At 45.3% G+C, this 21,087-nt stretch overlaps 1 long non-coding RNA gene across 1 annotated transcript in view; it reads right to left on the bottom strand.

Annotated features, from left to right (window-relative positions):
* The window catches only part of LOC119144325, a 28,070-nt gene extending 7,249 nt beyond the window's left edge, over positions 1-20,821 (bottom strand). Inside the window, exons 1-2 of the long non-coding RNA XR_005103059.1 lie at positions 20,564-20,821; positions 13,767-13,872 (exon numbers count right to left, since the gene is read on the bottom strand). This is a non-coding gene — a long non-coding RNA (uncharacterized LOC119144325). The remainder of the gene's footprint in view (positions 1-13,766; positions 13,873-20,563) is intronic.
* Between the last annotated feature and the right edge of the window lie 266 nt (positions 20,822-21,087).

Raw genomic sequence — 21,087 nt, 5'->3', positions numbered from 1 at the left:
CTTCTGTAATTGCACACAGTTTATGACCTATGAGATCACGTGCGTTAAGTACAGAACATCACTTTCTCTGACACCATCACCTAAAATCAATAATCTCTACATAAAAACCATAGTACTAGTGGACTAGACACGAAGTTGCTTTTGGGGTTGCTGTGGTTGCTGTTTGCTGGCATGTTCTCCTTTGGGCGAGAACTCCCATCAGTTGCGTGCATGCTGACTGCTGTGGCTCTGTTACTTGACCTCGGTACACCCAGCACAGCACCCCAGAAAACCACATCCTGGTTCATGGACTATCTGAAGTCTTCTCCAATGTCCCAAATATGGAATGTAAAAATTACTTTTCTCTCATAGTTTAGTTTAAAAAAGAAATAGTTTACAAGCTGCCAACTGCACACAGCACATGTGAACAGCGTCCCTTTTCTCTGCCAGTCTTTAATCCAGAGCATAGTTTGTGTGAAAGGAGGACAGGTGCCCCTGGTGTGGGTACTTCTGTTTCAGCATGGGTTACACACAGGCAAGTTTTCAGCATTGGGTGTTGGAATTTCTGAAAACAGCTGCCTACCCATGCATGGGGAGGAAGCGTTTCCTGCTCATCCTATCAAACTGGTACCCATGCATGTTCAGTGCCTCTGTATAGATCTGATAAAGCTACAGCATTAAACCCTCACGAGCAGAGATGGTCTGCTTGGGCAATATTTGGTGGGCATTGGGAAGCAGTTAAGCAAAGGTGATAGGGGATGTCTGAATTTTGGCTGTGTATCCCATTTATATCCTGAGGGACAGCAGATTTACAGACAGCTTCTCTTGATTCTCTCCTCACAGGGAAAGGAGATGCCTCTAGAAGGACACCCCAAAGACACACACATATTGGCTACGTACTGTGCATCAGGTCATTAGTTTCATGACTAATGCATCAAGACAACATAGAGGGGACAGAAATAAGGATCTTTTAATATAGTTGTCTGTTGGCCCAAATCCTCTCTCATTTTCCAGCTTAGATAACTTGGATGCTGGTAACCCCTCCATGCTCACAGAAGGGCATGAAGGAGTGACCCCACCACGTGGAGGAGTGTTCCTTTGGTCTGAAATCTACCCAAACAATTAGAGCCATTAATTGCAGAAAACCTTCAGGCCGTGCCTGCTTACCGAGGTGGTGGAGGGCTGGCTGTACAGCATGTGCCTCTCCTGTCCTGTGTCTACAGCTGCATCCTTCACCAGATGGCTATGCAAACATGGTGGGGATGAATACATGCAGGCAATCTCACGGTGAGTCTGCCTTCCAGCTCAGGACCAAAATGCAGGCACCCACGTTCAAACAACTGGAAAAAGTGAGCAGCCTCTAGGGGTGTGCCTGAATAGCAGTTCTTGCATAGGGAACAACAGGCAGTGTGGGGTCTGATAATAACCTTAATAAAGAGGAAATCTCAGGAATTTCAACAAAAGCGGGACTTAGACTAAGGTGAGAAGACTGGAAGTGGGACTGCAGAAGCAATTGCCCTGACAATATAAGGCTATGCTGAAGAGAAATCATTTATATAACACGATGGGTGATTCTTAATCCTCTGCAATAACACATAGCATTACAGTGCCTTTATATTTGGAATAAAGAACATAAATAGAGCATAACTCACTACAAATTGTGCCTTTCTGGAAGGTATGTCATAGCTGGTGATGTGAAGTCAATGGCTGCCATCAGTCTTGTGTGCACAAGTGACACCAGCTAATAGGCACATGCCTTGTTCTCCTCATATTAAACGGGCTTTTGTTACTGAAGCTGATGGCAAAGCACAATCAACCAAATATTTTGGCCTCTAACAACCAAGAATTTGTTTGTCATGCTTCATCTCTTGTACCAGGCTGTACGAAATCAGAAAGCTAAGCAATAAGTACTAGCAACTCCTTTCCAGTGTTACGTGAGCTCTTCCCACGAGCTTTGTACGCTGAGAATTATTACTGCCATTTCAGTGAAGGACAAGATTTTCCATGTCAGTACCCTGGTTTGGCCCCATGCTTCCAGAACCCTTGGGAAACGGCACATAGAACTCCCCTGTGAAACCCTCCCCTGCAAATGGTTTATTTCAGCAGCTGCCTCCCCATTCTTATAATTTACCTAATAATGAACTGGAAGCCAAAATATGCAGACCTTGAGTTGTCCTTCTGAAGGATCACACTGGGACAGAAAGTGCAAAAACAATTCTTCCTATATATTTCCTGTATACAATGCCACTGGGACACCCAGACCTCTCCAGAGCCTTGGGGCAGTGACTCTCACTCCAAAGGTCTGTTTATGTCTTTCATAAACAATACACATAAGCCACATGGATAATTTTTGGAACAAGCAGCGGAATCCTGCTCTTCCACCTTTCAACACGTGTTCTGCTCACTGTGCTTAACAGTCTCTCGATTAAACACTCCAACTTTACAAATCACGGGATTGCACCCACTGCAAAGCAGCGGTAGTGCCCTGGTAGTTTGAACACTCTTCAGAGAATGTGAGAGGTGCTTTGAATCTGTTAGGTGAAAGAGGAGACTGAGCCTATATCAAAGGGCTGGGGGGAAGCATCCTCACCCTGTGTGGCTGGATAAGGAGAGCAGGAACTGCAGCAGCATGCCTGCACTGGCTACGTTTCAAATGAAGGCAACAGTCTACAATAGCCTTTTTGCAGCGGCTGATCTGGAAGAGTGCTGCATCTGCTGCTGCAGGACAGGACGTGGGCAGGAGGCTGGCACCAAGCTGCTCAGCTCTGTTGAGGCTGACATGTCTCTGGGCACGCTCAAAGGCAGATCTTCAGATGTCTGGGTAACCATCCAGGATCCGGTCAGCAACTGTGTGAGGATGCAGAGGACTGCAGGTTTGGGCACAGACTGCCTAAATTCAGTCCAGAGCCCTTTTGGGGGTCTGTTCCTCTCTGAAGACTTGGGAATGAGTCTTACCAACACTGGATTTTGACTCAATACCTGTATCATCTGACCAGCTCACGTGACACGCACTTCTTGTCACCAGAAGGTACCTGGTATTTCTCCCAGTACGGGATCTTAAGTGGTGAAAGCATGAGCATTAGAGGAGGAAAAAAACCCAAACAATGGCAGACAGGGGCCCTCTTGTCATTCTCCCAGAACCTTATGCTTTCCAGACCATGTCTCTATTACCTTCATGACCTATTCAGCACTACCTTCTACCTCCAGCTTTTCCAAACTTGGAAAAAACACTAGGCAAGGTTAAAAATCCTGTCCTACCTACAACATACATTTCTAAGCATATGTCAAAAGACATAACCAGAATCCAGCAGTAACAGGTATCCTAAAAGTTCTCCTTTGCACCTCTGTATTGCTATAGGTGGCAAAGTTTTGGTAAGAGGAGGGCTGCAGGGGTGGCCTTTGTGGGAAGAGGTTCAGGGACTGTAGGATGTATAAGAATTACAGATGCACTTTCCTGACCCCCTAAAAATGAATATTGAAGTAACAGCTTGTTTTTGGGGTTGTACAGAAGGAGAGGCTTTATTTTGTCCTAAATAACGCAAACAAGTTTGATCATAGAGTGATTATATCTGAGCCACTAAGAAATAATCTCCAAGGCATAATTAGTAACAGCACCTTCCCTGGGAGATGTGATTCCATCCACCTCCCATTTCCCCTCCCTGCTCCAAAAACCCAGCAAGCAACCAACCAAACCCCCTCAAACCACCAAAGCCCTGTGATACTCATCTTAAAAAGGAAGACTGAAAAATAAATGACCAGGTTAATCAAAGGAAGGTAGAATCAGGAATCAGTAGAATTCACCTACAGATCTGCAGAAACTGTTTACTGAGAACAGAAAAGAAGCACTAGAGGAGGAAAAATCCTAAGTGGAAAAGCAAGAAGAAAAGCTGAAACCACAGGAGGAAAACTAACAGCCCACGTTGCCAAAAAGGCAGCCTTCTGCAAAGGGTGATCGAAAGGCCAGGGTGGGCCAAAGCCAGAAGCATCCTCTACAGCAGTCCTCTGTCAAAAGGGCCATTGAAGCAAAACTTAAAATGGAGCCAGCCAGCCATCCTAACGTACAAAGCGTTTTCCATCAGCAAGCGTGTTTCAGTTTCTCAAACTGTGTGGCTACCCAAGGCTTGCACTTACCACTTGAGAAACTTAAAACAACTTTAGTAAATGAAAAAGACATGCACACACTGAGACCTTCCAGATTTCACTCAGGCACATGGGCACTTCCGTTCTTAATACTGTCTCCTTTCTGCCAACTTGTCTCAGGGATATTTGTCACACTGTAACTCAATCTACAAACCCCGAGTGTAAATATATGTACAAAACCTTAATGTAAATATACACATTGGAAAGACTTTGCCAGGGAGTTAAGAGCATGCAAGCGCTTCAGGCTTATCTCTGAGTAATGAATTCGCTCTGACGCAGCTAATACAAGTTCTCACCTAGGTGAGCCCACACCCAGGGCTGCACAGTGGGCAGGGCCCGATCCCCCATGCCTTGGCCTCAGGCTGCTGCAGGAGGCAGTGCTGGGGATGGCACGGTGACCACCCTCTCAGGAGTGCCAGGGCTTACTGGGAGACTTCTTTATTTTCCTTGGCTCAGATTTCATACACATCTCTCCACAGAACAACCTGACGTGCATTTTAAATGGCATACTGCTATAAAAGCAGCACAGCCGGGAAAACTATTGCACCTGCATACACATGGGGATGCACCTTATAAATATTGCAGTTAAGCAAAAGCTAAGGGATAACCTTTGATTTTGTTTGCTAAAATATAAACCTTAAAACTGCTAATAAGCCACTAAGAGCTATTCAAGAGATCGTCTATTACAGGAAATCCTGCCAGGACACTTAGGTAGTTTATGGCCATCTCGGATATCTGGGGAAGAGTGAAATGGGTCTAACGTTTCTGAAGTTTTGTGGGGTTATAAGAAATCCAGACATCTGCATTTTAATCTTTGGAAAATCCTGAGATCAGCAAGACTATCGTCTGCAGGATTTAACCACAAGTTGGACCCACCTCTTAGCAAGTTTAAAAGTCTTATGATTGCTGTAAAAAAAAAAACTTTTTTTTTTTCTTCGTACGTACACATAATGAAGGGGTTTGTGCTGTAAAATGTTTGTCTTTAAATGACAGGGTAAGAATATAATCATGCTTTCTGCATAACCAAGTTAACTGGATGTGTCTCAGTGACTGATTCAAATAACCAGCTTTTCACCTGCTTCTTTGTCTGCAATATCTTTATTGCATCTGAGGGGTAAGAGCAGCTCTGAGGCAAGACTCAGAGGCTTGCAAAGCACTCCTCCTGCCTTTTAGATGGTCCTGTTACCCAGCTACCATCACCTTTTACCTTTCACCTGGGGGACTTTTTGTACACACGGGATATGTGGTTTGACCAAGAGGTGCTGCGTGTGTGCACCAGCACTTTTTCCTGGCAGGCACACTTTAAAATTTCACTTTTCCTCTCTTGTTACTTGCCCTTCCATATTTGCAGGCTGGGAAAGACTTGAGTGCAGGCCCAACTCTTCATGATACTTGAGATTCTGAGTTGAGTGGGACACTGAAATAGCTCCAACGTCATCAGCAACCACCTCCAACTAAAAATGTAAACAATGACTTCCCTTTTGATGTAAAATGAATCATGTCAAGCGCTCAGATTTACACATACCTTCATATGTACCTTTATACATTTCTAGTACTTGCTTTGGCTTCCTAAATCCTCTGTTAGCGAAGCCTTATTTTTCCATGACACAGGCAGCTATCCTGAACTTTTCTAGAAGCTGATATGACACACTCCCCTTTGGAAAATGCAATAAAGCATGGGTACACACCCAATGCAATAGCTACAGCTATTAGAATCACTGCACATTAAAAAGTGAAAATTGGACAGTGCTGTGGCAATACTGCATTGCTCCATAAACAAGAGAAAAAGAAAAAATTAAAGCCATTATGGCACTTGTCTCCAACAAGGACACTAATTTTAGGTATTTGGAGCAAAGAACACAGTGTATTTAAGTCTTTTTTCATCTTACTGCTTCTAGATTGGGCAAATTAACATTGTTTTCTTAACACAAACCTCAGGAGACGCCATGGTTTAAGAACATTTTTCTGAACACTCACGCTAAAAAGCAATCAGCCAGTTGAGCTTTGGAGGAAGGAGGTGGCATCTCCATTCATACACCCATCTCGAAAACAAGTTATCTGGCAGGGAACCAGGCTAGGTGAACAGGGGGTAGGCAGAAGTACTGCAAAACCTTCTCCCTTTCATCCAGAGACAGCATAGCTCGTTAAAGCTGCTATTTTGCACATGCCAAGGTGGTAATCTTGGATTAAAAGGCTTTCACACTTCTTCAGCATGCCTTATAATTATCTATCACCACCTATATGCTGTTTTAGACAAGTAGAAAGGCATGTCATCCCTTTTCTCTCCCCCTCCATACAAGGGTACACAAAGGCCAGCTCCTGGCCCAGCCCAGCCCCAGCACAGTGCTGCATGACAGAGGTTGCCTAACACTGCAGTGGTGGAAGCCCCACCACAGCAGAAATCTGCGTGTGCTGCTAAGAGGGAGAAATACAGAAAAGGGAAAGAAACATGACTGTTATCCAACCTGCAATGTATTTCTACAGAGAACATCCATTTTATTGTATTAACCATTATATTTTTATACTTTTTTTTTTCTATGGTGGCCAAGTTTTAGTGGAGCAAAGGTTTAGTTAGTTTCTGAGAAAGGAACCAGAGGTTTGGCACCTTAGCAGAGGGTGGGGAAGGGGGAAGAGCTGAGAAAATAGCTAACTTTTGCAACAGGCTCACGCCGGACCGTCTGCCAAACTCACCCCAAGCCAAGCAGCTGGGGAGCCCAGGGGCTGAATCAGCGGTGTAACACGTCTATCTGAACTTCTCAGAACACACAGATGCTGGGCTTGGTATCTGCCAGACAGATAGGTTTCCGGGGAAAAACTGTGCGTGCGTGTGTGTCCCCACACTTCCGTGCCCCTCTCCTGCCGTCAAGCACAGGAACAAGCCATCTGCTGCCATTAGCTCACAGGAGCAATACCTACATCCCAGCCGGTCACAGCGTGTGCTCTCCACAGCACTATCCGCTTTCCGCTCCAAGCTGTGACGCACCATGACATTCCCCTCCGGCCGGGGACTCCAGGAAGCGAGCTGTTTGGCTTGGACGCGGGCACAGTGACACAGACACAGGTGGCTCCATCTATTGCGACACAGGGTCAAGCCTGCTGCAGAGGGTCCTGCTTTCCCCGGTTGTTTCTTTAGGGACCAGGAAACAGTGAAGAGCACACCCCTCGCTGGAATTAAATTATATTAAAGTTCACTTTGCGAGTACCTGTGCACCTCCCTGGCATTTCTTGATAAATCAGCCCAGGCCCCAACAACAGGGAGAGGCAAAAAGCTCACTTTTGTATCACGTTTGGGAAAAATCACAACCCAGGCTTGGAAGCCACTTTTTGGCTGATGTGTTTTCACTGCACGCTTGACCAAAACCCCATCCACCCAACTGCAGTTGCAGCACATTTGGGTCTGGTGCAGAGCTGGATGGGTACCTGTCCTCTGCAGTGGGAAGCTGCTTCCATAGTAGCTGGCTGAAAGATCTGCTCAGTAGGATGAGGCACATCTCCAGGTGCATGCTGTTTTCGTTTGGAATGCCTCTTCCTCAGCTGTTTTCTTCACCTCTTGTTGATTTTTGGTGTAACATCCATTTTAATGTGTTTGCTGCCATCTTTCACCTGGTGCTATTTTGCTCCAGTGGGAGAAAGAGTCAACAGTTGAAATGTGTTTGAGGGGAAAAAAACCGCCAAGAGTCAAGCTCTCTGTCAGTGATAGGGGCTCCTTCCTTTTCTGGACAGTCTGCACTTGTTTCATTGACAGTAATAATTTTATCCTGAATAAAATTAGATGAAGACCTCTACCTGCCAGGCCCGAGGCAAGCAGTCCACTGGCTGACTTGGCCAGCATGTCAGATGTCACTCTTAACACTGACTCTGCAGTGACAGCACTGTTTGGTTAGGATGCAGGAGGGAGATGCTCCAATTAATGATGGTGAATGCTGTGTGAGAAGGCATATCTCAGAAAGGAAAACAAAAAGTGCGGTTATTCCTAGCAGGAGCAGGGGAGGGGAGGCTGCAGAACTCAGCTTCAGGGGTCACTTCCCTCCCCTTTCTGACAGCACGAGTGGTGATTCACAACTTGGAGCTTGTGTCCACCTCACCCCCTCTCTCTTTTTCATCACTGGTCTGGCAGCAGAAAGGCTTCCCACATGATCTCCAAGCCAAATCCTGCTGGAACTGCAGTTGTCTCATGGTGCTTTCATCCCAAATAGCTCAGCTGCTATGCTGGCTTCTGCAGTTAGGAGCTGTTTAAATTTTCTGCTGCCTCAATTGAATATATTTCTTGTTAGGCATAGCGAATCTGGGACTAGGAGCAGAACTATGGAGTGAGGAATGGAAAGCCCAGTATTGCACAACTGGTTCACATCTCTGCTAAAGATTTCATTTGCAGCGCTCTTCTGGAGTTAAAGCAAATTCACTGCCAAGTACAGTAACTGAAGTATTCAGTAAGAGTAATTTGTTGTACTTGATACTTCTGACCACAAAAGGATATTTTTTACAGTTTTTCCTTATAACTGTGCAGTGAAGAGGTTTGATAAAAGCAATTTTTGCCTATGGGTTGTTGAATGGTACCAGTGTCTCCAAGCATTTTTGTTCAGGATTCAAATATGCTGTGTGACTGGTCACCCATGTTAAGCAATATGGTTTCTATTCCCTAACCAGATTCTTACAGAGGCCAGGAATATCTGGAAAAAATCAAAAAGGCATTGAAAGGGGATATAGGGAGAAGGACAAATTTAGAAAATTCAGCAAACTTCTCTTGTCTTGGAAAAGAAAGTACCTCATATAAGGCCATACATGTGCAGTTCAGGCTTTAAAATACCCATGTTCTTTCTCCACTTGCAGAAAGACCTCTCTACTAGATAGTGTTTTACTCAGCGCATCTACTCCAAGTCCTGCCTTGTGCACGTACGCTTTGAGTTTTTTATTGCAAAAGGTGCAGACGTCTCAGTTTGGCTCAGTTTACTGCATTCAAACCTAAATGCCAACTTGAAGTTCACCGAGATGCTGATTTTCATATGGCACATACCTCATATTATTTCACATATTTACTGGTTCTATGACTGGGTCATGCCTGCTTTGTATTGTGGCGTGGCTGGCTAAGTACAGCACTCCAGGTGTGTAAAGGGCACAAGATGGTCCAGGAGCCTGTGGATCTTCTAGGATCTTGGGAACTTCAGACCTCACCTAGCTAAAAGTCCCTCTCTGTCACCCACTTTCTGCCACCACAAAGAACCAGGATGAGATGGAAGCAATGGGGTCTCTTTGACGTTGCGCCCAGAGACAAGCCTGTAAACTGGTGAGAAAGCCAAACAGGGGGCCTGCGCCAGGCATGCTGCTGTCTCCTGGGGTTTCCGTTTTTGGTGTTTTGCTACTGAGGGACATGTGTTTAATGCTTGAGGGAGAGGAGATATACTGTGTGCTTTTTAAGCAGAGGACCTCTCTTTCTCCTTCACCACCACGAGTCCTCATCCTGCTTTTGTACACCCTGGTACTCAGGCTAACAAGCTTTAAAACACATTTTAAGATGTATACACTAGATAGCAAGATTAATGCCCAAATTCAAGCAATAGCAATGTCAATGAACTAAACCGTCAGCCTGTCCCAAAAACCTTATCAAAACAAACTGCTTGCTGTCTGTGGCTCGAGGCAACTTTGTATTTCATTTTGTAATACGAGTTCTGTGACTTCTCATGCTAGAGACTGCCTACGATATTTAAACTCACGCCTTCCATTAGTGTGTTATGTCTAAATCCCTCAGTCAAATCTAAAAAAAAAAATAAATGTGGGGAGGGGAGGAGCAATGACACAAGAAAAAAAGGCACCTATATTTTGAATGTTAAGACCTGCACTCTGCATTTATGACTGGTGAATGTGTTGTTTCTTAGCCTTGATGTAATATAACTACTTGGCTTTCATGCAGATATAACACAGGTTTCAAAATATTTGAAAGGTTCTGCAAGCACGTACATAAAAAGCTAGCACTGCTATATGGGGTAAAGTTTTCTTTAATGTCATGGAACAGATAAGGAGCCAATCACTATAATATAACCCCTAGAAACATGGTGCTGTTGTTAATGGTCTTTAGATCGTAGTTGGCTCTGAGTGCTGACCATCTATAGTTGTACTGTGTCAAGCTCAGTGAGTTACAGATATTTAAAAGTCTACGTTTCATTTATCTAAACTTGCATAAGCATACTTAAAAAAAACATGTATTGGGCTCTTATTTTAGCCACACTTAGCTTTATATTTTTTATAGTGAAAACATATTTACACTTCTAATATATATTTTCCTCAAATATACATGTTGCTGCAGAACTTCAGCAATAAGGATGATACATGCAATCCCTCAGAAAGCAAGGCAAATAAAAAACAAATGAGAAAATATGCTGTGAAGAGAGTCAACTCTGAAAAATAAAACCTTGCCAGACCTCAACTTATGTAACCAGTTGTTGAGAGCACTTCATATGTTGAAAAGAGATTGAATAACAAAAGCTGAATCCTGGCTGCCTCTGCTACTTATACAGGTAATCTTCTAGGGGGGCTCAGTTGACTTAAATACTGTGTTACATAAATGCAACTGGAAGTTTAAACACCCTATGTGCGTTTCAAAGCCCTCATCACAACCTCTAAAATGTTCTAAGTTCATCTCAGATAAATGATATGGTCATCCTAGAATATTATACCACAAAATATTACACTTTTTAAATGAGGATTTTGTTAAAAACCCAAACAAGATCTCTTCTGCCTACCAGGTAATAGACTACAAAAATTAAACTCTTCAAAAACTGTGAAATAAGATGGAACTAGTAAGAGTGCACCGTATCTGTGCAACAAATTAAATGACAATACAAAATGTAATACGAATGGAAACTATTAGCAAAATACATATACTGGGCACCAAAACAGAAAATATGTTATCATTTGCTGGCACCAGCCTAAAAAAATCTGCCAAACAATAAAACAATTTCCAAGGAGACTTCCCTGTGTCTAACGGGGCTATGTGTTTAACACTTTTTTCTTCATATTGGTATTTGAACTCAGTCACATACATTCCTCTTAAGATGACATTTTAGAATCTATTTATAGAAACTCATCCTGTCTGCCACATCTTTTTTCAATTAAAATCTGATCTCGAAATGAGACAGAAGGGTGGAAGTGGGGGCACCCTGCAGTACTGGCTACTGATGATCTATAAAAAGTTTATGCTGCGCTTAGAATGGAAGTGAAGGCTTGCAGGAAAACACCACCACAGAAGCACTGCCCCAGAAACCTGCAAAGCCTCCTTCCGTGGCAGGAGAAGAACAGTCCCAGACATGTCCTCCTGTGCCACCAGCACAGTGTGCTCCCTGCTGTTCACATGCCTTTTGCCCGTTTATGCAATGCTTCTTGCCCCGTTTCTCTGGGTTTTTCAGAATGCAAGACCACTGCCTATTTTAGAAAAAACTGTTGCATTTCAGACTTTTGTTTAAGCAAAGGTCTTTGCGGATTTCTGTTTCAAACATGTTTCTGGGACGCAGGTAGATTCTTCTGATTGATCTTGGGAATCTTGGCTGGCTTGTGGTATTTAATGGACTTCTGCATCCCTGCCTTCCACCCCAGTGACTTCAGTTCATCTCTCCCGTCCTCAGTGATCACGGCCTTCACGGCATGTACTGCCACTTCACGTTTCTACGGGTCTTCTGCCTGCAACATTACCTCTAGCTGCCTCCCAAGTGCCCTAGGTTCCCCTGGAGGAGGGCTGAGCTCTCTTCCTCATTTCTGGCTGGCTGAGCACAACATGTGTGGACATGAGCAGGGTGAGAGATGAGGGAAAATCAGGGGAGACAGAAATCAGATGGACAGAAAGGTTGAAAGGCCTAAAGAGATAATCTATAAATTCATAGCTGTTGCACGCTCCTTGCAAAAGAAAGCGCCTTACATTGGGCTGCATATGGTGCAGTTCAGACTTTAAAATATTGTGCTCTTTTGAGAAAGGCAGAGAGATCTGTCTCGGGGCACAGGAAAACTCCCTCTGGTCAACCTTCATTTCCACACAACTAGACAGGAGTTTAATATCTAGCAACTCTGTGCACTCTCAAGTGAGAGTGAAAGCAGCCAGCTGGTTCAAAACCCACTGGAGAAATGGTGGAGAAAACTTACACCATACCTACATAAAATAACACCACCAACACTGTAGCTGCTGGTGCCTTCACCCAGCATTGACAGTAGGAAGCAAGATGATTCAGGAGCATTGCTCCGGGCTGCCAGAGCACAAGCCTGGTCTTGAAACCCCAGCTGCACCTCATCATAACAGGCACTCAGAGCTGCCAAAACACATAACACAAATTTCATACCTGGCCTGAAGAATGGAGAGACACTTGGGCATCTCCACCCTAATTCCTGGGGCTCCCACTGCCCCAGGCCCCACACCTCTCCTTGGCTTGTCGTATTTTCCAAGGTCACAGCAGCCCCCAGCTGTCCTCTCTGCTCCTGCATCGCACACGTGTGATCTCCCCATCTCAACCCTCCCCAGCAACTGCGCCCATCCATGCTGACCTGAGCCCCCAGGTCTCCTGCTTCTGCCTCTTACATTACCCCAGACCGCTGTATGTCCTGTGTGCACACACACACTCTCACATTTCCTTCCTCCATTCTTCTGTCTCTGAAGTTAGACAATTTAAATGTTTTTATGTTAATTGCTTTTGAATAACAGCCTTTCTGGAAAACAAAAGGTTTCCCAGAGTACTGGTTTCTTTGGAAATGTTCCCATGGCCAACTACAAGCTGAAATAATAACAATAATAGGAAAAATTCCACATAAGTATATAAGACTTTTTTTCAACAGCTGGTGAAAAAATTGTGGGGTTCTTTTCAGTTGTTGGGGGTTTGGTTTGTGTTTTGACATTTTCAAGCCAGTTTTCCCCTCTAGCCTCCCAAGCCCCTACTCCCACCAGGAGAAAGGCATGAAGCAGAGTCTTGCTGCAGTCGGCTTCAAGACAGGGAGAGGCAGTGACCTTGCTTACTGAGAGCACCCTCAGTGCGTATGGGTGAGGAGCTGCATGGAAAGGCTGCCTGCCTTGGCTAACACTCCTCTGTTGTTAAAGAGCACAGGAAACGATGGACATTTCTAAACCGGAAAAATTTGCAAGCAAGCTTTGGCTAACCACAAAAAACTAAAGCACATGGCAAGAATCACAAGGCTCATGGCAGAAGAGGAAAAGCTGACAACTTTTGATTCAGGGGTTGTTAAAGGTTACAACGCTGCCACATATTATGGAAATGAAACCATAGTTTTAAACACTAAGCAGGGAGCTGCTTCCGCAAATAAACCCAGGGTTTGCTCCTTTTCATGTTTTTGTATGTGAGGTGGTGGTGAAATTGGGCTGATCTCCCAGAGGCAGTGACACTTTGGGGTGGGGGAAAGGGGTTGTGAGGGCCATCTGACATACAGAGCTGTACAACTCATCACTCGCTCACCTGGAGCCAAGACATTTAGAGTACAAGCCTGGTAAAGTCTGCCTTAGTCTGGCTCCCATCTCCCTGATCTTCTGGAGCTCTCTGATATCCCCTTCCAGCTTAAGAAGGTGAGGGTCTAATGATAGTACATGGGCAGTCCTACAAGCTGGGCCAACAGCTACCTTACACCCAGCGTGAGTAGGTGAACAATAGATGCAATCCTACCTTTTTGCCTTTTGCTCTGATAGCCACAGACTTAAAGATTTTCCTCTCAGTTGTTTCTTCTCAGCCTGTCCCGTCTTCCTTTATTACGCTCCAGTTCAACAGGCTTCTTAAAAAAATGAAAAAATCATTTAAAAGGTGCTATAAAGGCAGGCATACATTACATATTATCCCATTTCATTGTAGAATTTTTCTCACAGCATACACATAATGTTTGTTAACTACTAAAATATCGCAAAAAGTACTACCATCTCATATGTTGAGTTGGCAGAAAGAGAGGAAAAGCAAATCAAAAGCTCCCACCAGCAACTGGCACACTTGGGAGCTTGGCAAGGAAAGCCACTGCTGAACCATCTTCTGCCAGCACAGAGATTTCCCCAGTGGCGGCACTGGCATGGCTGTGCCCAGGGATATCTGCATGTGGGGCTGGTGGTGAAGAGAAGGAAAAAGGTTTTCCTTGTGGCCCTCCATTTGCATCAATGACCCTGTGGCATGCATAGGGTTGAGGAAGATAAAGCAGAGGATCATGGTGGGACTTGGTGCTTTACAAATCTTTACCTTCTGACAGGGCTAAAGGGCTTCATAAAGGTTTCCCAATACACTGCCACACAAAGGGGTGCTGAGAAGAAAGCTGCTGGATTCCTCCACCCCATTTTTCTCATGATGAATTCTTTTAAATCACCGAAAGCAAGAAAAAAGGAAGAAGAAAGGAGTCCGAAGTAACCTCAGGGGGGTGAAAAAGGGAATGTGTACTTGGAAGCTGGAAGAGAGAGAGCGCCCCAGCAAACAGCAGCTGTTGCAAAATAAGCCCCAAAAGGCTGCAGGTGCTCGTTTCCTCCAGGTTTAAAGAAACAGCTTGCAGCAAGGCTGCTGGAGCTTAGCAGGGGGCCTTGGAGCCAGGCAGGGACTATCAGCTAGTCTCAGCCTAGCCTATCAGCTTTGGCACAAAACCCACAAGATATGTTTTTACTCCTTTCAAAAAAATATTTTCTGTGTTCAGCAATAGCCTTGGCCTTCCTGCTAAGTAAATTTTTCATGAGGTTTGTGAGGCTGCCTATCTTGATTTTGCCTGCAGCAGCAAAGCCACCTTCTGTGAGCCAGGTGAAAACATGCCTCCTTAAAATGGGGATCCATACAAGCAGTATTTTGAGGCTGAGCCTGTTATTAGCAAGAATTTTCCATTTCCTTAGACATACAGTGCTTGCACTATGCTAAAAGGAGACAGTTTGCCATGAGCTTGCAGTGCTTGTTTGATACCCACTGCCTGTGTATGCATGCAGGGCTGAGCTGCTGGAAGGACAGCGAGACACAGAAGAATCACAGCAGCTGCCACTTGAAATTGTGTTACGCCAGCGCAGGCCTTGTTCTCTTCTAGTATGTGGAGCTCGGCATCCAAAAGCTGCCTCCAAAAGCCCTCAGTAACAAATTCCTTGCCCAGATCCACTGACCTATGCAGCCTCTGCTTATTCCAGTAGAAACTGGGCCCAAATGGACAGACAGAGATGCCACAGACCCTGGTACTGGTATTGAAGGAGACCATTTACACAGACACCAGGGTTCATATTCCCAAAGGTACCCAGGCATTTTGTATGTGCTGCGGTCACAGGGGCTGGCTTCCTAACTGCTGTGGGCCCCTATTCCTGTAGTGGCTTTCTCCTTTCAAAGCTGAGCAAACAGGGGGCTGGTGTTGATGTATATCTTAATTTTATGTCTCTGAGTACCATGAAAGCTAAAGGTAGATTCCCAGGGTACGCAAGAGGTAAGTGAAAGTTGGAAGGAAAAGTCAACTGAAAAGACTGGTATCAGTGAGCCTGAGGTTATGAGCCTACAGCTGCTGAGCAAAAAACATGTATTCATTCAGAGATGGGGAAATAAACAGAAAAACTGATACGCTGTCACCCTATGCCGCACGTATCCAGATGAAAATAATGAAAATGCATCTCAGTGTTTTTCATGCAGATTTAACAAAGCATGAATGCCCTCTGCTCCCCTACTACTCTGCAGACATGGAGGAGTGATGAATTAGTGTCAGGCACTGAAATGGGTGAGGTAGCTGCTTTGGCTTTGCCAGCTAGCGTGAAGCAGCATGAGACAACCACCAGACATGTGTAAGCACCACTGTGGAGCACAGGCTGCCTCCTGGCTGAATCCAGGTCCAGCATAAAGGGAGCCCGGAGGGACAGGCTACTCCTGCAGATGGATTTGCGCCATGGCCATATAAACTTACTCAAAGGTGGAGAAATGTAGGAAGTGGTGATCATGCCTGAAGATGTGTAGAGATCAACAACAGAGAGGGACTTCTGTGTAATGATCTTCACCACTGTAGGATTTAGCTCTTAATCTCCCCCACTTGCCAAGTGAAGCTATAACCGTCTCAAGCTATTTCAGTTGGGGCTGTCCAGATGCTGTCAGCAAACTGTTTGAAGTTCTTGCAATTGAGGGATAAGCAGCTTTTATGCAGAAAAAGCTGGCACTTCAAAATTTTTAAAAACTAAATTCAGACACCAAGCGAGGAAGTCTTTAAGAGCTGCCACTGATGCAGATTCTGTGTAAAGAATAACTGCTTTTCCCTCAAACAGCAGAAAGGTAAAGAAATGGCAGTCTCCCCTCCCAGCACACTGAAAGCAGCTATGGGCTAAATCTGTCAATTCATACTCATTTTAAAAAAGAAACTGAATGTAAATGCAAAAATACAAAAACGTGTTGGATGACATACATAAAAAAAAAAAAAGAAAACGGTTGGCAATACTTTCTGTTAATTACTACAGCAAGTAATGAATGCACAGCTTTCTGAGACTGTGTTGCTGAATCATCTCAGTGGTAACGCTGCCTTCTTTCCTATATGTTTCTTTTCTTGTTTGTTGCCCCTCATCATTGCACTGTACATGCAGCAGTGGGGCCCCAACAGCAGCAACTGCACAAGGTCTAGCCTGCTTGAGGGCCTGTGCAAACACAAAAAGGGATTGTGTTAACCCGTTATGCAGGTTATTTTGTGGGGGACAGCTCTGGACACTCACACAACAGTGTTTTCTTAACTGTTTGTTAGAGCTAGCTTGAAGAGTGCCACAGTGCATATAACCCTGAGCAGCTCTCCCGCATGCTCCCGAAATGCAGCAGCAAGTGCGGAGTGTGGCAAGTGGTGCCCAAAGTACACAGTTACGTTACTGTAGCCAAACTAGAAATCAGTCCTTTGTTGATCCAGGGAAAACCTAAATCTTTTCCAGGACAGATGTGCATCACTTTCCACCTGTATGCTATATATGTATACTGGTGTTTAATTTACTGCACTTTCACTTCATATCATCAGCATTCACATATTGCAAACAGGAAAACTGAGGCGGGAAGTTTGGTAACTCCTTTTATCTGATGGATTTAAAAAGAAAAAAAATGTAAACAGCACATCAGTTACTGTATTGAACAACAGACTAATAAATTCTAGTATTGCATATGCTATCCAGTAAAAGTTAACAATCCCTTATTCTTTAGATTAAGTGTCTTCTCCCACAAAGCACACCCTGAAGGGCTCAGCAACAATATTTTTATCATCTGTCTAGGTACTTATATGGCTCCCATCACTGCTGTACCTGCTTTTATGGTAGCTGTAAAATACAGAGCCATAGAATCTAATATGGAATCAGAACCAGGAAACATTGTTTGTCCAACTACTATATAAGCCAACAAAGGAAATGAAACAAGAATCCCAATGAGCTCCAAGCTCTTTTTATGATGCTGAATCACTCGACTTCTAATTTATTGATCACAAATTGCTATTGTTAAGAGTAAGTATAAGCATCACCTGGAAAAAAGCCACCACTTCTCGAGAGACTGTGATGTGAACTACAGAGAAGGAGTTTCTCTTATGAAACCCTCAAAACAGAGAATGTTTTTCTTGCCAACAACCATCAATTGGTATGAGTGACTTCACTTCTCTAAGAAAACAGGAAAGAAGAAATGAGAAGCGCACGCAAGAAAGCAAGTGCACATACATCCCATCTGTTATGCCCTGCCTCTCAGAACAAAATGGTATTATCTCCTCAGGGAAGACCAACTTCATTTTGGTCCCACAGTCATTAACATCTTCATAAAGTAAATACAAGAGACAGCACTGGGCATTGTTTTGTACTCTCTGCAGGGATGTGATTGATGGTACAAGACAGTTTACTGTGGAAGAAGCAAGACTGAGAACATAAAGCTTTCATATGCCTTTCTTGTGAACATGGCTTATTTTTAGTAATGAACATGCTTGGGTATTTTGATCTCAGACAGAAGCAGGAGCAGGGGTTTTATTTCTGAGGAAAGAACCATTTGGATGAAGAGGATGAAGCAGCCTGTGCCAGGGGCTGATGGGCAGGACTGCCAGCAGCTGCAGGACAGCAGGCAGTGATCTGCTGCTGAGAGTGGACGTGCATGTGCATCCTAGATTGGGACACCCTAGGGTACAACAGGACAAACACCCTCAGAGCTGAGAACAAACTGTGTGAGAGGTAAAGCAGGCTGGTGTTCGGCAGGACATCCTTTGGGAATAGGGAGGTGTAGGGAGCAGTACGTGCAAGGGGGGAGAGAGGTTGGGTGGAATGCAGACATGATACAAAATCAGCTCAGGAACACTCTGACTGCCTAGAGGAGAGCAGCTGCCGTGCATATAGAGATGCTTAAGACTTCCCTCCAGGAAAGGCTCCCCAGGGACCTCTACAGTAGGAAGGTTGTAGCTGGGAACAGTCCTACCAGTAGGTCAGTGAAAACACAGAAAGTTCTCCTTCCAGCCTCATCTCACTCAGCTACAAAGAACTCCCACAACCAACATGACTTTGTCAGGGATCTGTCTTGGCTTTCATGAGATTCTCAGACAAACTTAGTCTGCAAGACACAAGGAGTCGTGACAGCAAGACAGAGAAAGAGCCACTGACCAGAGAAAACATGAAGTCCTGGCCAGGAGGTGCTTAGCAGACAGCACCATGGCTGGCCAGAAAGACGTGCACAAGCAAACATGGGGCTTGAGACAGAAACAGCATTAGTGAAGTCAGTGCTGGGTTTAGGTCTCTATTTCAGAGAAGAAATCCCTCATAGTGAGCTCCAGGGCAACCAGCCTGTATATGATATCTGCATTACTTGATTAAAGTAGAGGACAGAACCTTATTAGTTCATCCATGGGAATGTCAAGGAGCAAGCAGAAAAGGAGGTGTTTCTTCACAGAAAAGATGTCTCTCTGAGGCTGCCACTTCAGAGATGTTGAAATGACACAGGGAAAACACCTGTGGTGTGTTCTCTGTTTCTGAGGCAGGGGCGGAGGGGAAGAGAAAGGGTTGCCAGATGCCATTTTGAAAGCAGCTTTTCTGTCTGGTGTTAGCAGACGTACAGGGCTACCGGCCACCCTCGGATGTAGGTGATGCCCATGCTGACAGATGTCGCTGAAGGGTGAAGCCAGGGGAGGAAGCGCGGGTGCTGCAGCACCAGTCACCCAGGATCAAGCACTCAGGGTCAGGGAGCATGTCAGGAGAGGTCCATGTCAGGAGAGGTGGCTGTCATGGTTCCCTTGTCTGGGGAACTAGGTCCCACCTCTGCTTCAGGGCTTCAGAGGTTTAAACTTAGATGCAGCCCTGCACAGGCAAGGTGGCAATCCACACAGTTTACACAGCCGTGTAACTACTTCACTGTTAATGCTTGCTATTCCTTAGCTTGTTTTTGAGGCTGTACTGCAGCACTCGAAGCAGCTGTAGAGGTGGCTTCCTCCAGCTCTGTAAGACCCTGTGTGGTCACCCTGTGTACCCCCAGCTCCGAAAGTGGCAGCTGCTGGTGGGGAAGGAGGGGCTGGGGAATTATATATGTCCCCTGCAAGGTGACTGCATGGTGGCAAGGAGGGAGCAGACGGGTGTGAGGGCCGTGGGGTGTCAGGGGCTCTGAGGCAGGTAGGGTGCGGGTCATTGCTTCTAGGCAAAAGCCTGCTTCAGAAGCAGTGACCCACGAACTCGCTGCTGCCCCTGTACCAGCCACACCAACTAGGAACGATCTTTTTTGGACCTTAGGTCTCAGCCTAAGTGACAGAAGTACCTACTTCTGCCAGGACATGGGTCAGGAGGAAGAAATTAAGTAAAAGCCCTGTGTCTCTTTCCTGCCATCTGATGCTGGCTCCTCTCCTCCCTGGAGAATTCAGGGAGGAAAAAAAAAAAAAAGAGCAAAATAGTCTGGCTAAGCCTGTGTGTCTTTTCACCGCAAACATCTTCTGTTCTGGCCTATGCAGTTGCTTTCACAGCTGGAAAGGGAATATTTTTTACCTTAAATAAAAAAAAAATAATTACGGCTGGACTCTTTTCAGAGTGCTCTGGGGAGCTTCAGGAAGCCACATAAAACTCTCTATCACACCTCTGGCACCTCTCCACAGCTCCCTGGGTGTCATTGTGAATTAAGCTATGTTGGCTACACTTACAGGTTTTTGCTGAACATAACTCATCAAAGGTAAACACACGGAAAATCTTTGGCTTTGGTTGCAATTAACTGACACGTCTTGATGACGAAACCACATGTTCCCTCAGAGCTGGTCCTAGGCGTTCTGCGTTAGCCAGGCTCCAAATTTTGAAGTGACCCTCGAAAGACACATTCTACTGCCTGCCCCAAAGGCTGGATGAGAAGATCTAAGGAGAAGCTAAAACCTGTTGCAACAGAGGTTTTGCTTTCACAGCAGGAGAGAGCAGGCTCAGACCCCATACAAGGATGAGGCACAGGCAGCAGGGAACAGGTGGTGGGTGCCCATTCTCTATAAACCACTCCTCAGCTATCAAACATCTCCTGTGATGTTCTCCTACCAGAGCAGCTGATCCCTCCAGCAACCTGGGTGACCAGCGAGATCCTTCCAGCCAGCTTCCCCACACCGGCTCTTCCCATAGGTAGCCCAGCCCCTTGGTCTGCCTGCCTTCAGAGGCACCACAGCGGCCAGAACAGTTTGTGTGGGCTTTGTCTCCCTTCAGTGCAGGCCTCCCCACAGGCAGTAACTCGCTCCCATGCCGTAGAGCCACCCCAACCCCAGGAACAGCCTGGGTGAGAGTGTGCGCAGGAGCCCTCCACAAGGACTAAGCACTACACAGAGGGGCTCCGAGGAAATGATGTGGCTTATAGCTGAAAGAAGGTGAGGAGGGGAGGGATGTGGCCACGGCTGCTCTCTTCCCACGTGAGTGTGGAGTTTCCAACAGAGGTTTCCTTCCCCATGCAGATGTGGGGATAAGAGTGGTTAACACTGTTTGCAATAAGTGAGGGCTGGGGGACCAAGCACCTTACGTTTTTTCCTTCTCTTTACTCCCCCATTTTTAAAAGAGAGAAGTGTTTAATATAC

Source organism: Falco rusticolus, chromosome 3 (assembly GCF_015220075.1).
Source record: "Falco rusticolus isolate bFalRus1 chromosome 3, bFalRus1.pri, whole genome shotgun sequence".
In the NCBI taxonomy this organism is placed as follows: Eukaryota; Metazoa; Chordata; class Aves; order Falconiformes; family Falconidae; genus Falco; species Falco rusticolus.
Note: the sequence above shows the minus strand (reverse complement) of the source record. Positions and strands in the feature narration are given on the sequence as shown.